At 40.3% G+C, this 10,889-nt stretch overlaps 1 long non-coding RNA gene across 1 annotated transcript; it reads right to left on the bottom strand.

The window, feature by feature from the left end:
* Positions 1–433: 433 nt before the first annotated feature.
* Positions 434–4,423, bottom strand: LOC106999924 (uncharacterized). The gene is made up of 3 exons (XR_001446839.3): positions 4,361–4,423; positions 2,555–2,684; positions 434–1,660 (listed from the first exon to the last, which is right to left on the bottom strand). It is a non-coding gene; the product is annotated as an uncharacterized LOC106999924 (long non-coding RNA).
* Positions 4,424–10,889: the final 6,466 nt, after the last annotated feature.

Genomic DNA, 10,889 nt, shown 5'->3' with positions numbered 1-10,889 from the left:
CTCCCAGGAGTTCTTCAATGGGAGTAAGCTCCAGTTGTCCACACTGATAGCTGGCTTGATAACGCACCCTGCATTGATGGCCTTCCCTTCTTTGTCTCACTTCTCCACTCCCCTACTGGTCTTCACATCTCAAATAAACTACTTGCATTCAATTTCTTGCTTCAGGATCTGCTGCTGGGGAAAGCAAAGACTGGAGATGGAAATTTGCTGCTATTGAAGATGTGGATGTGTGACTGTGGACCAGGCAATGCCTAAGGACCAGGCAAGTAACAACTTCAATATTGCATCAGCTCAGAGCTTCTGTGCCTACCTTCAGAGACTAGATTGTGTTTTTACAAAATTCCAAATAGGGCTTTGTCTATTTTAGGTGTTGAATGAGGGTGTATTAGTCTTTTCTCAGGCTGCTAATAAAGACATGCCCAAGACTGGGTAATTTTGAAGGGAAAGAGGTTTAATGCACTCAGAATTCCACATAGCTACGGAGGCCTCACAATAGTGGCAAAAGATAAAGGAAGGGCAAAGCGGTGTCTTCCATGGTGGCAGGCAAAAAGGGCTTTTGCAGGGGAACTCCCATTTATGAGGCCATCAGATCTCATGAGACTTATTTACTACCGTGAGAACAGTATGGGGGCAACTGCCCCCATGATTCAATGATCTCCACCTGGTTCCATTCTTGACACGTGGGGATTATTTACAAACCGAGGTGAGATTTGGGTAGGGACACAGATAAACCATATCAGAGGGTATCCAAGCCTTGAGCCCTTGAGAAAATGTCAGAGAAGCTCAGCAGCAGGAGTCAGGTGACATCAGCCTCACCTTTTGACACTCTCTATCTTTCTCTTTATGCCATGGCAACATCTTATGGCTTTCTCTTTTCCCCAAGTCCAGCGCTGTTTCCTCTTTCCTTGCCGTACTATTCCTTGTGATTTTTTCTTCCTATCTGGAGATAACCCATTTCCTTGTCGATCTTGCAAAATCCTTCTTTAAGACTCAACTCTTGAGTCCTTTCAGAGTAGTGAATGTTTCCCTCCCTAATAGCAGCTCCATATTGTATTAAGTTACTGTGTTGCACTCCTGCTGTCCCCCGCTGTGCCTGCACCCAGATTGGAAAAGTGAAGAGGGCAAGAACTGTGTTCATCAGAATCCTCAGCGTGAAAGTGTTCCAGCAGCCTGCAAAAGTAGCAGGAAATACGACTGGGGAAGAAGAAATTGAGCATCTAGTCTTGAAGTGGGCCGGGCAACACAACAGAGTAGAAAGCATTTTTGAGCTTGCTGCTGGAGGTTTATGCTTGGGGGTCATGGAGAATTTTTAGAGGAGAAGTTGAAAGAGGCAGACACGTGGGAACACAGGAACACAATGCCTATTTAGAACAGAGCAAGTGGCTTGGGTACAGGAGAGTTTCCAGAGGGTGGGGAGATGAAGCTGGGCATGGTGGACCTTCAGGAGTAGACCATGGAGCACCAGCAGCAAACATCATGTCCCCTAAGACTTTATAAGAATTGCAGAATTTGGGCTCACTGAAAAAGAATCTGCATCGTAAGAAGATTCCCAGGTGACTGGTATGCACATGAAAGTTCCCGAAGCCCTAGGAAGTTCTTGCAGATTTTGAGATCCAGCAGTGATGTGCTCAGGCAGAGTAGCCGAGGTCTCCTCTATCACCTGGGCAATGCAATACAGAATTACTTGAATTAATTTTAAATTATCAACGACCCTAAGCTTCTGTTTTCCATTTCTCTTCTTGATAAAGCCAGAGATGAACTTGATTGTTTTTGTCAACAACTTGCTTTACTACCTCCTCCCCTTTACAGATGGTTTTTATGTGGGAAGCTGCTTGACAGAGGGGAATGGCGCTATAGAGCAGTCTTTTGGATATAAGAAGAGGCGTGTCTATTCCCATTTTCCCCTTCCTTTCTTCCGCCTTCCCTCCCTCTTTTCCCTTCTTCCTTCTTTCCTCATGAAACACATGATGAATTCACTTTCTTGCATTCCAGGGATGCAGAGATCAGGTGAAATTAACATGTCAATCAGAAGAAAAAATTCAAATTTTACATTTAAGATGTTTGAATGTATATTCTTGTTTCAGAGACTAGGCTACCAAATAAAAGTTCTAACATTGAATTTTTATATTAGAAATTATTTCAAAACAGTGTTTTAAAATTTACTGTTACCCAAAATTTAAACCTACTCCTGGCTTCCCACTATTTCTGGACAATTACCACCTTGCCACAGCTGTTTTAAACATGGACAAGTATATGTCTCAGAAAATTTACTAGCAGAAAAATGACAGGCAATATTATGACAAAATCATGACAGATTTTTTACACTGATGTATTAATCAGAGGGCTTGTGTAGCATCTCAGTGTGACCAAATAGTAATTACAGTTTGGATGTTTTAGTGGTTACCTGAATAATTTCAAGCATGACTGCAGATATCTTTCCCTTAGCAGCATAAAAAAACTATTACTTCATTGTTTGTCAAAATAGCCTTGGGCTATATCTCTAGGATGCCAGTTATAAGTCAATTACTAGCTACCAGGAAATAGATATACTCACTTAGATCTGAGTAATTGAATTCTTTAATTTGCGGCCGATGTTCTTGTGTGGAAGCTGCCTATGACCAGGAAATATGTACAGTGCAGATCAATAACTTGACAGGTTAGTATTATTTTGAATGCATGGTTTCCTGTGTACAGCAAAAAGAGTGAAATGCATTGTTTAGTATCTTGCACATAGTAAGTGCTCAATGAGCCTTATTGGAATGTTGTCATAAATAGAGCAGGCTTTAAAACAGCACATCTTCTGTCCATTCTATATGTCTATTCAGTGCTTTTCTATAAATAGCCTGCATTGATTCCAATCCATATAACTATTGTGTGACTTGATTTTAAGTGCCTTTAAACTTAAATAATGATGCTGTACAGAAATATTTAAATGAGGTTCAGTTGGACAACATGAATGTTGATAATAGGAGAATTAATTAAGTCATAGGAACTATCTTGCCACTAATTCAATGTGATAGACTTGGGTTGATTACCCTATCTGACCATATTGCTGGAATCTCTCTTTTAATGCAGGCAGAGATTTCTAATATGAGATAGAGAAACTCTTTCCAACTCAAACTAGACAAGCGTAGCTGGAGATGCTGAGTGAGTCCTCCCAAGAAGGGGAGGCTTTCTGGATAGAACTGTGCTGAAGAGGTAGCAATGTTTAGCCAAACAAAGAAGAAAACACTGCTTAGAGGTTAACAAAATAGTGTACTTAGAAATTGAACTTACTACATTCCTACCCTGTGGGTTAGGGCTTTCGAATCCAAAATGAAGCCTTTTTTCTTGGGCATGTATAATCTCAATTAATCAAAACTCTTAATCAAGCCTTCATTTCTAGAGGGGAAATCATATAAGCTTTGAATCAGACAGAAAAGGGTTCTAACTACATTCACACAAACAACATAGTCTCCCTGAGCCTCTGTCACAGTATTTGTAAAGTGGGTTTATTGTAAAAATTAAATGAGATGATGTATGCAAACATTAGTCACTGCAAATTCCTGGCACATGGTAATAACAATGCTAACATTTGTTCCCCAAAAGGAAGCTTCTAAGATTTGAGCTAGGATTACTTAAGTCTTTAATACTTTCTTGTGCAAGCCATGTGGTATTGCTCTGCTTTTATTTTCTTATCTATAAAATGTGGAAAATGGTAGTACCAATATTATAGAGTTTTTTTTTTTAGGAATAGCTGAAAAAAAAATGTATAAAATAATGATACCAGTGTCAGGCACAAAGTAAGTGATTGAAAATATTGGGTGTTTTCATTATTATTACATATTTTTTTACAACCTTCACTATGTGAAAATATACATCTAGAGAAATCTTAATAGAAATAGTTGCTATTAGTTGAATGTCTCCTTTATTTGAGGCACTATGCTAAAAGCTAATAAGTATATTTCAATTTAATCTTTGCAACTACATAGCAAAAGAGATGTTATTATTCCCACTTCAGATATAAGAATACAGGGCTCAGAGATGTCGTGTAATTTGCCAGAAACTACAGAGTTAGTTAAGTTAGAGTGACAATTTTGAGATTGTAGATCATCTAATTCTGTAGCTAGCACTCTTTCTGCTGTACCACACTACCACCAAAATGCGAGTGTAACTCTGACTGGATAAGGAAGCAAAAATGACTCTGAGTTGTACATAAGGGGTCGCAGATAATTTTTGGAAGGAATATTTTCTATAGGACAGAGATGAGAACTTGTTAGATCGATGCGTAGGAAAGGTGTTATTGGTCCATTCTCACGCTGCTATAAAGAACTGCCTGAGACTGGGTAATTTCTATAGGAAAGAGGTTTAATTGACTCACAGTTCCACATTGCTGGGGAGGCCTCAGGAAACTTACAATCACGGCAGAAGGCAAAGGAGAAGCAGGCATCCTCTTCACAGGGGGGCAGAATGGAGTAAGTGCAAGCAGGGGAAATGCCAGATGCTTATAAAACTCTCAGATATTGTGAGACTCACTCATTATCGTGAGAACAACACGGGGGAAATCACCCCCACATTCCTGCCCTTGGTCCTGCCCTTGAAGTGTGGGGATTATTACAATTCAGGGTGAGATTTGGTCGGGGACACGGACAAACTATTTCAGAAGACATGTGTGTGTTTGAAACTGGTGAGGATGGGAACAAGAAAAGGAAAAGGGAAAGGTGGGAATTCTGAAAACAAACTTAGCTTTTATATATATATGTGTGTGTGTGTATATATATGTGTGTATATATGTGTATATACGTATGTATATATGTGTATATACGTGTGTATATATGTGTATATATGTATATATATGTGTATGTGTCTGTGTGTGTGTATATGTATATAAAATTACATTGGACTAAATATACCATGGTATCTCTTACTGTGTCTTTCAAATTATGGTGCAGTTTAGTTATTAGAAGAGGGCAGACTCTAAGCCCAAGCTGGGTTTAAATAGTAGCTTTGTCTCTCACCAGTGGTATAGTCTTGAGCAAATTAACTTCTCTGTGCCTTTGCTTCCTCCTCTGCAAAATGAAAAGAGGACCCCAGCATTTCATTAGAATTACTCCAATAAATACTGATGTCTGCCTCACCGCAATAAATTCTTATTTAACTTGTCTGGCATGGAGCCCCAGCATCAGAGTTTTTAAAAACTTCCGGAAGTGACTGTAATATGCAATCAGGGTTGACACTCATCAGTTAAATACTAGAATATAAGTTATCTGCAGGGAAGACCAGCCTCATGATGGCCCCAGAGTCTAGCTTATTGCCCAGTACACAATACACACTCAATACAAACTCGATGAGTTAATAATTACACAAATACATGAATGTATGACTGGGCTTAGATTCAGCTCTGAGGCCTGATTCTACATCCAGCGATCCTTCTACATTCTATAAAGCTGCTACTTGGATATTTACAGAAGACTGCTAGTTTCTTTGGACAATGTGACTCACCCTTAGTTCTTCAGATAATCTTCTTTGGACAATGTGACTCACCCTTAGTTCTTCAGATAATCCAAACCAACTGGCTTAAGCAAAATACAAATTTTTGACTCATTAAATTAAAGAATCCACGGATGGCCTAGCTTTAGGCATGGTAGAATTCCAAAACACAGACGGTATCCTCAGGGCTATGATTCTCCCCCTTCTTCTCTTGACTCCTCTTCCCTATTAGACACTTTTCCCAGACGTGCCGTTCCCTTGAGGTGTCAGGATGGCACCCACTGTGTCTGCTTGGCTCAGAGCTCTGTGTTAGCTGTCCTGTCTTAGGAGTCAGGGATGGGAGCTCACTCAAAGGCCATGGACTGGGAACAGAAGGAGTTCACTCCTGGTCAAAAAGAATCAGAATTCCACTGTCAAAGAAGTATGCCTTCTTAATTACCAAATCCAACATAATAGGTGGAAATATCTAGAAGTTGTCTATCCATATGGTTTTAAGAGAAAAAAGTCATTGTAAGAGGAGTCCATCCTTCTTCTGAGGAGCCCTGCATCCACAAGCAGTGCACCTGTTGTGTTGCACAATGACAAATGATTGCTTTCAGTGAGAATTCACTTTCATTCAGTGTCCTTGGTATCTGACTCATTCTCTCATCCTAATAACCATCTTATTTGATTATAGTTTATTACTCATTGCCTGGATCAGTGATTCTCAATGGAGGGTAATTCTGTCCCTCTGGGGACATTTGGCAATGTCTGACACTATTTTGGTGTCCACCTTCGGGACAAATACTATAGGCATCAAGTGATTAGAGGCCAGGATCTGCTAAACATCCTACAGTGCAAAAAATAGCTATCCACCACCCACAAATAAAGAATTATCCAGCCCAAAGTGTTAATAGCACAGAGATTGAAAAATTATGAACTAGATAATTCTAGTAGCTTCTTAAAAGTTCTATGCACCTTTATTCTCCTCCCGTCCTGTAATCTTTCCATTACCTGGCAACTGAAGTGACTTTTATAAAGCACAAATCTAATGCTACCATCCCACTGATTAAGAAACTTATGGTTCCTCTTGATAACAGAAAGGAAAAAGTGTGCACTATGATTCAAGGCCCTTGAAAATCTGGCTCCCAGTGTCTTTGAGACTTCTCTTTGATGATGTCCCTTATGTATAAGATACACTTAACCACTCAAATGTTGTCTCTATGTACACTTGGTGTACCCACCCGATTTTCCTTTCTTTTGGTGTTTCTCCACACCGTCATTGCTGTTCCCAATTTTGTTTTTAATTTTTACCTTTTTTAAAGAGCAGTTTAGGTATTTCCTCTTTTGCTCCCCACTTTTCTATCATTCATTCATTCATTATTGATTGACTGGATTCCTTATGTTAGGCACTGTGCTAAACCATGAAGATGTAATGGTGAGTAAAGCAGTTCCTTTTACTATGGGGCTTAGAGTGTAGCAAGGTAGGCATTTAAAAGATGAGATAATAGGAAAAGGACATTGGGAGCATGTTGGAGGGGAGGACGGCATCAGAGAAGATTTGCAAGAGGAAGTGACTTTTGGGCCGACCTGCAAAGGTGATTAGAGTTAGCCAGAGTTGGCCAGAAGAACAAGGTGGACACTGGCTTTGTAACCTACCTAAACCACAAAGCCCAGTTCAAAACTTTCACATAAGCCCTTCCCAGATTGCCCTAATAGAAATTAATCTCCAAGGTCTATTATAATACTTATTACCATCTTTCTTGCATTATGTATTTATGGCAAATATGATAATTGAACTCCTGGTAAATATTTAAATTGAAAATTGCCAAACTTTGCAGAAGATTCACAAGCATTGTTCTCTTATCTCAGAAAGGCAGCTTGAATACTGAGGATTGTATTTTCCTCCCTCATCAGCAAAACAGCTCTACAAAGCACCATAAACATATCTTTAGAAGGAAGTTATTTTGGTGTGTGGCATTAAAACTGGATACAGCAAGATGTGACAGGGACAACAGGCACATCAAGGGTCAGGCTTTGCTGTAATTAAAAGGTAAAGTCCCAATGTATATATGCCTTTATTCATTCAGTGGGTCTTTTTTGAGCACCTAGTATGAACTAACTGCCAATATTTGGTACTGAGAGTAGAGCGCTGAGCCAGACTTACGTAGTTCTTATCCCGTGTATAGTTGAAAATAGACATTAAGTGAAGAATCACACAAATAGATGCAGACTTGTTGACTTTGAAAAGTCCAATGAAGGACCCATAATGTGACAAATAGATGGGTCTCTGAAGGGTGTCTTGAAAGAGTCTGACTAAGGGATTAGCCTGGTGTGAGCAGTGCAGGAGGAAGTGCCATCAGGACTGGGGTCTGAACGTTAGTGGCTACTGAGGGGAAGGGAAAGAAAGAGACTACCAGAGAGAGGAAACAATATGAGCTAAAGGAGCACTCATGGAAAGCAGTGAGGAAGGGAAACCGAAAGAGAGCCAATGTGTTCAATGTAAGAAATTCAAGGAGTGCTGCAGGAGAGAAGGCTGGGAAGAGGATGGAAGGCAAAATGCAAGGTCTTTTAAGCCATGGTAAGAATTGCCATTAAAAAAATAGATGAGTTCATGTCCTTTGCAGGGACATGGATGAAGCTGGAAACCATCATTCTCAGCAAACTAACACAGGAATAGAAAACCAAACACCGCATGTTCTCACTCATAAGTGGAAGTTGAACAATGAGAACACATGGATACAGGGAGGGGAACATCACACACCGGGGCCTGTTGGGGGATGGGGGGCTAGGGAAGGGACAGCATTAGGAGAAATACCTAATGTAGATGATGGGTTGATGGGTGCAGCAAACCACCATGACATGTGTATACCTATGTAACAAACCTGCACTTTCTGCACATGTATCCCAGAACTTAAAGTATTAAAAAAAAATCAGAACGTCTGAAAATAAAACACACATTGAAAAAAAAGAACTTTGTTTTTTATTCTAGGAGCAGTGGGAAACCATGGGATAGTTTTAAGCAGACAGTGACATGATCAGATTTGCATTTTAAAAGAGCACTCTGATTACAGCATGTGAAGAACCAGAAATTATACTAATAATGGACCCGGAAAACTTGCTTCGTTAACGATTCTCATAGGTGATAAACACCAGAACATGGCATGTTTGATAAATTAGCTGTAGGTCATTCAGTAGGGTCATAGCAGTAGCAAACCCTAGCCTCTTTGGTTGAAGAGAAAAGAACAACCAAGAGGAGTCTGGAGTGTGAGAAATTAAAAGGCTAACTGGAGAGTTGTTTAACTCTTTGATTCACATCTCTCTGGCAGGCTCAGTAAAAACGTCTGAGCCCCTAATTTGCAAGCAAAAGAGAATAAAAGGACTCAAGATGACACTGTGGTTGGAATGTGTTTTTGCCAAATCCTTACGGAACCTCAAATAGCTGTGCATTTTGAGAGTGTTATCAATGCAGGAGTTGATCATGGAGTTTAAGGTTTGTATGGGCATGTCTGCACCTCCGCATAACGTGGCCTTTAAGCTCAAAGGTTCGTCAAGAGCCTCAAACCACATTACCAGACAAATCATGACAACAGCTGGAAACTTGTCACTTAAAAGAATCCGTTAGAAGGAAATTTAAAAAAAAAAAAAAAACCCTCTGAGGGAGAGAACGTAGAGAAATGTGCTTCTTTGAACTTCGTGTGAATATTCCAGCAGGAGACCCCAAAGATTGCACTCACCAAATGATTGTTGCCGAAACCCTTGTCAGGAAACAAGGCTGGGGCCCAGAAAGCAAAGACAAGGTTATCAACAACGGGTAATGGAAAGGGGCCCTGAGTCCTGGCCTGGGAAGCAGTTGGGGATGAATTACCAGGCTCCATTTGTGGCCCAGCTGGGAGTAAAGATGAAATCAGCAGTGATCCTGCCCTGATCTCATGCTCCATTTCAGTTCCTTTAAACTTGCATCAAATGGAGGACCACAGGATAGTCAGGGGAAACCAAAGCCACTTAAATATCTGTGGCTCTTTCTTCACGCCTATAAGTTGGAAGGGAGGCCATGCAGAAAATATTAGTGACAGATTGGCTGCATCTCACATGCATACCCATACAATGTAGCTAAATATACAGGAGTTAGAGAATGAACACACTTACGTATATGTATAAACATGCCTCTGCACATATCAACATACATATTCGTATATATTGTTATATAACTAACTGTCTTAGCCCATTTTCTGTTGCTTATAACAGAATACCTGAATCAGGTAATTTCTAAAGAAACAGAATTTATTTCTTACAGCTATGGAGGCTAAGGAGTCCAAGGTTAAGGGGCTGCCTTTGGTGAGGGCCTTCTTGCTGGTGAGGACTCTCTGTAGAGTCCCCAGGCAGGGCAGGGTATTACACGGCAAAGGGGCTGAGTGTGTTAATGTACTAGTTCAGATCTATTTCTGTTCTTATAAAGCCATCAGCTCCTTTCACATGACCCATTAACTCATTAATCTATTAACCCCTTGAATGGATTAATTTATTCATGAGGGCAGATCTCTCATGATCCAATCACCTCTTAAAGGCCTTGCCTTTCAATACTGTTATATTGGGAATTAAATTTCAACATGGGAGGGAACAAATATTCAAACCATGTCACTATTCATACTTGTTCGTAGACCATATGCGTGGGCACACTCATATACATTTGCGCTCATACATAGGTACATCTAAGAGTGAATACATAGAAGTATACACATACTGGAACAAACAAAATTTTACATAGCTAATATAAGATGTACAGATACATATCCATGTCCACATACACACATATGCACACATGCACATACACACATACATGCACATATACACATACATGCAAATAGCCCAGTGTATGAAAACTCAAGAGCTGGGCTGAGTAGGCTTGGATCTAATCCAAATGGAAAAGAATTGGATCTGAAAGAATACTAGAGCTAGATTTGGCTTCACACCCTAGCTCACATGCACCCAGTAATCTGCACAGGTCTTCTTCCTCTGAACCTAAGTTCCATATTATTGTTGTTTATTTTTTAATTTTGCATGTAAGAAATTCTATCAGGTTGTTACAGAATGCAAAGAGATTCCCAGAAGAGGTGACATTCAGTTTGGGCCTTGAAGTGGGTGAAGGGAATGAATAGTAAAGAAAATAGCTTCAGAAAAGAGGTGGGCATTGCCTGTAATCCCAGCACTTTGAGAGGCTGAGGTGGGTGGATCACCTGAGGTCAGGAGTTTGAGATCACCCTAGCCAACATGATGAAACTCTGTCTCTGCTAAAAATACAAAAATTAGCTAGACATGGTGGCACACACCTGTAATCCCAGATGCTCAGGAGGCTGAGGCAGGAGAATCACTTGAACCCAGGAGGTGGAGGTTGCAGTGAGCCGAGATCACACCACTGCACTCCACTCTGGGTGACAGAG

The sequence above is a fragment of the Macaca mulatta genome, chromosome 8 (genome assembly GCF_049350105.2).
Source record: "Macaca mulatta isolate MMU2019108-1 chromosome 8, T2T-MMU8v2.0, whole genome shotgun sequence".
Taxonomy (NCBI): domain Eukaryota; kingdom Metazoa; phylum Chordata; class Mammalia; order Primates; family Cercopithecidae; genus Macaca; species Macaca mulatta.
This window is presented reverse-complemented; position numbering and strand designations above follow the sequence as displayed.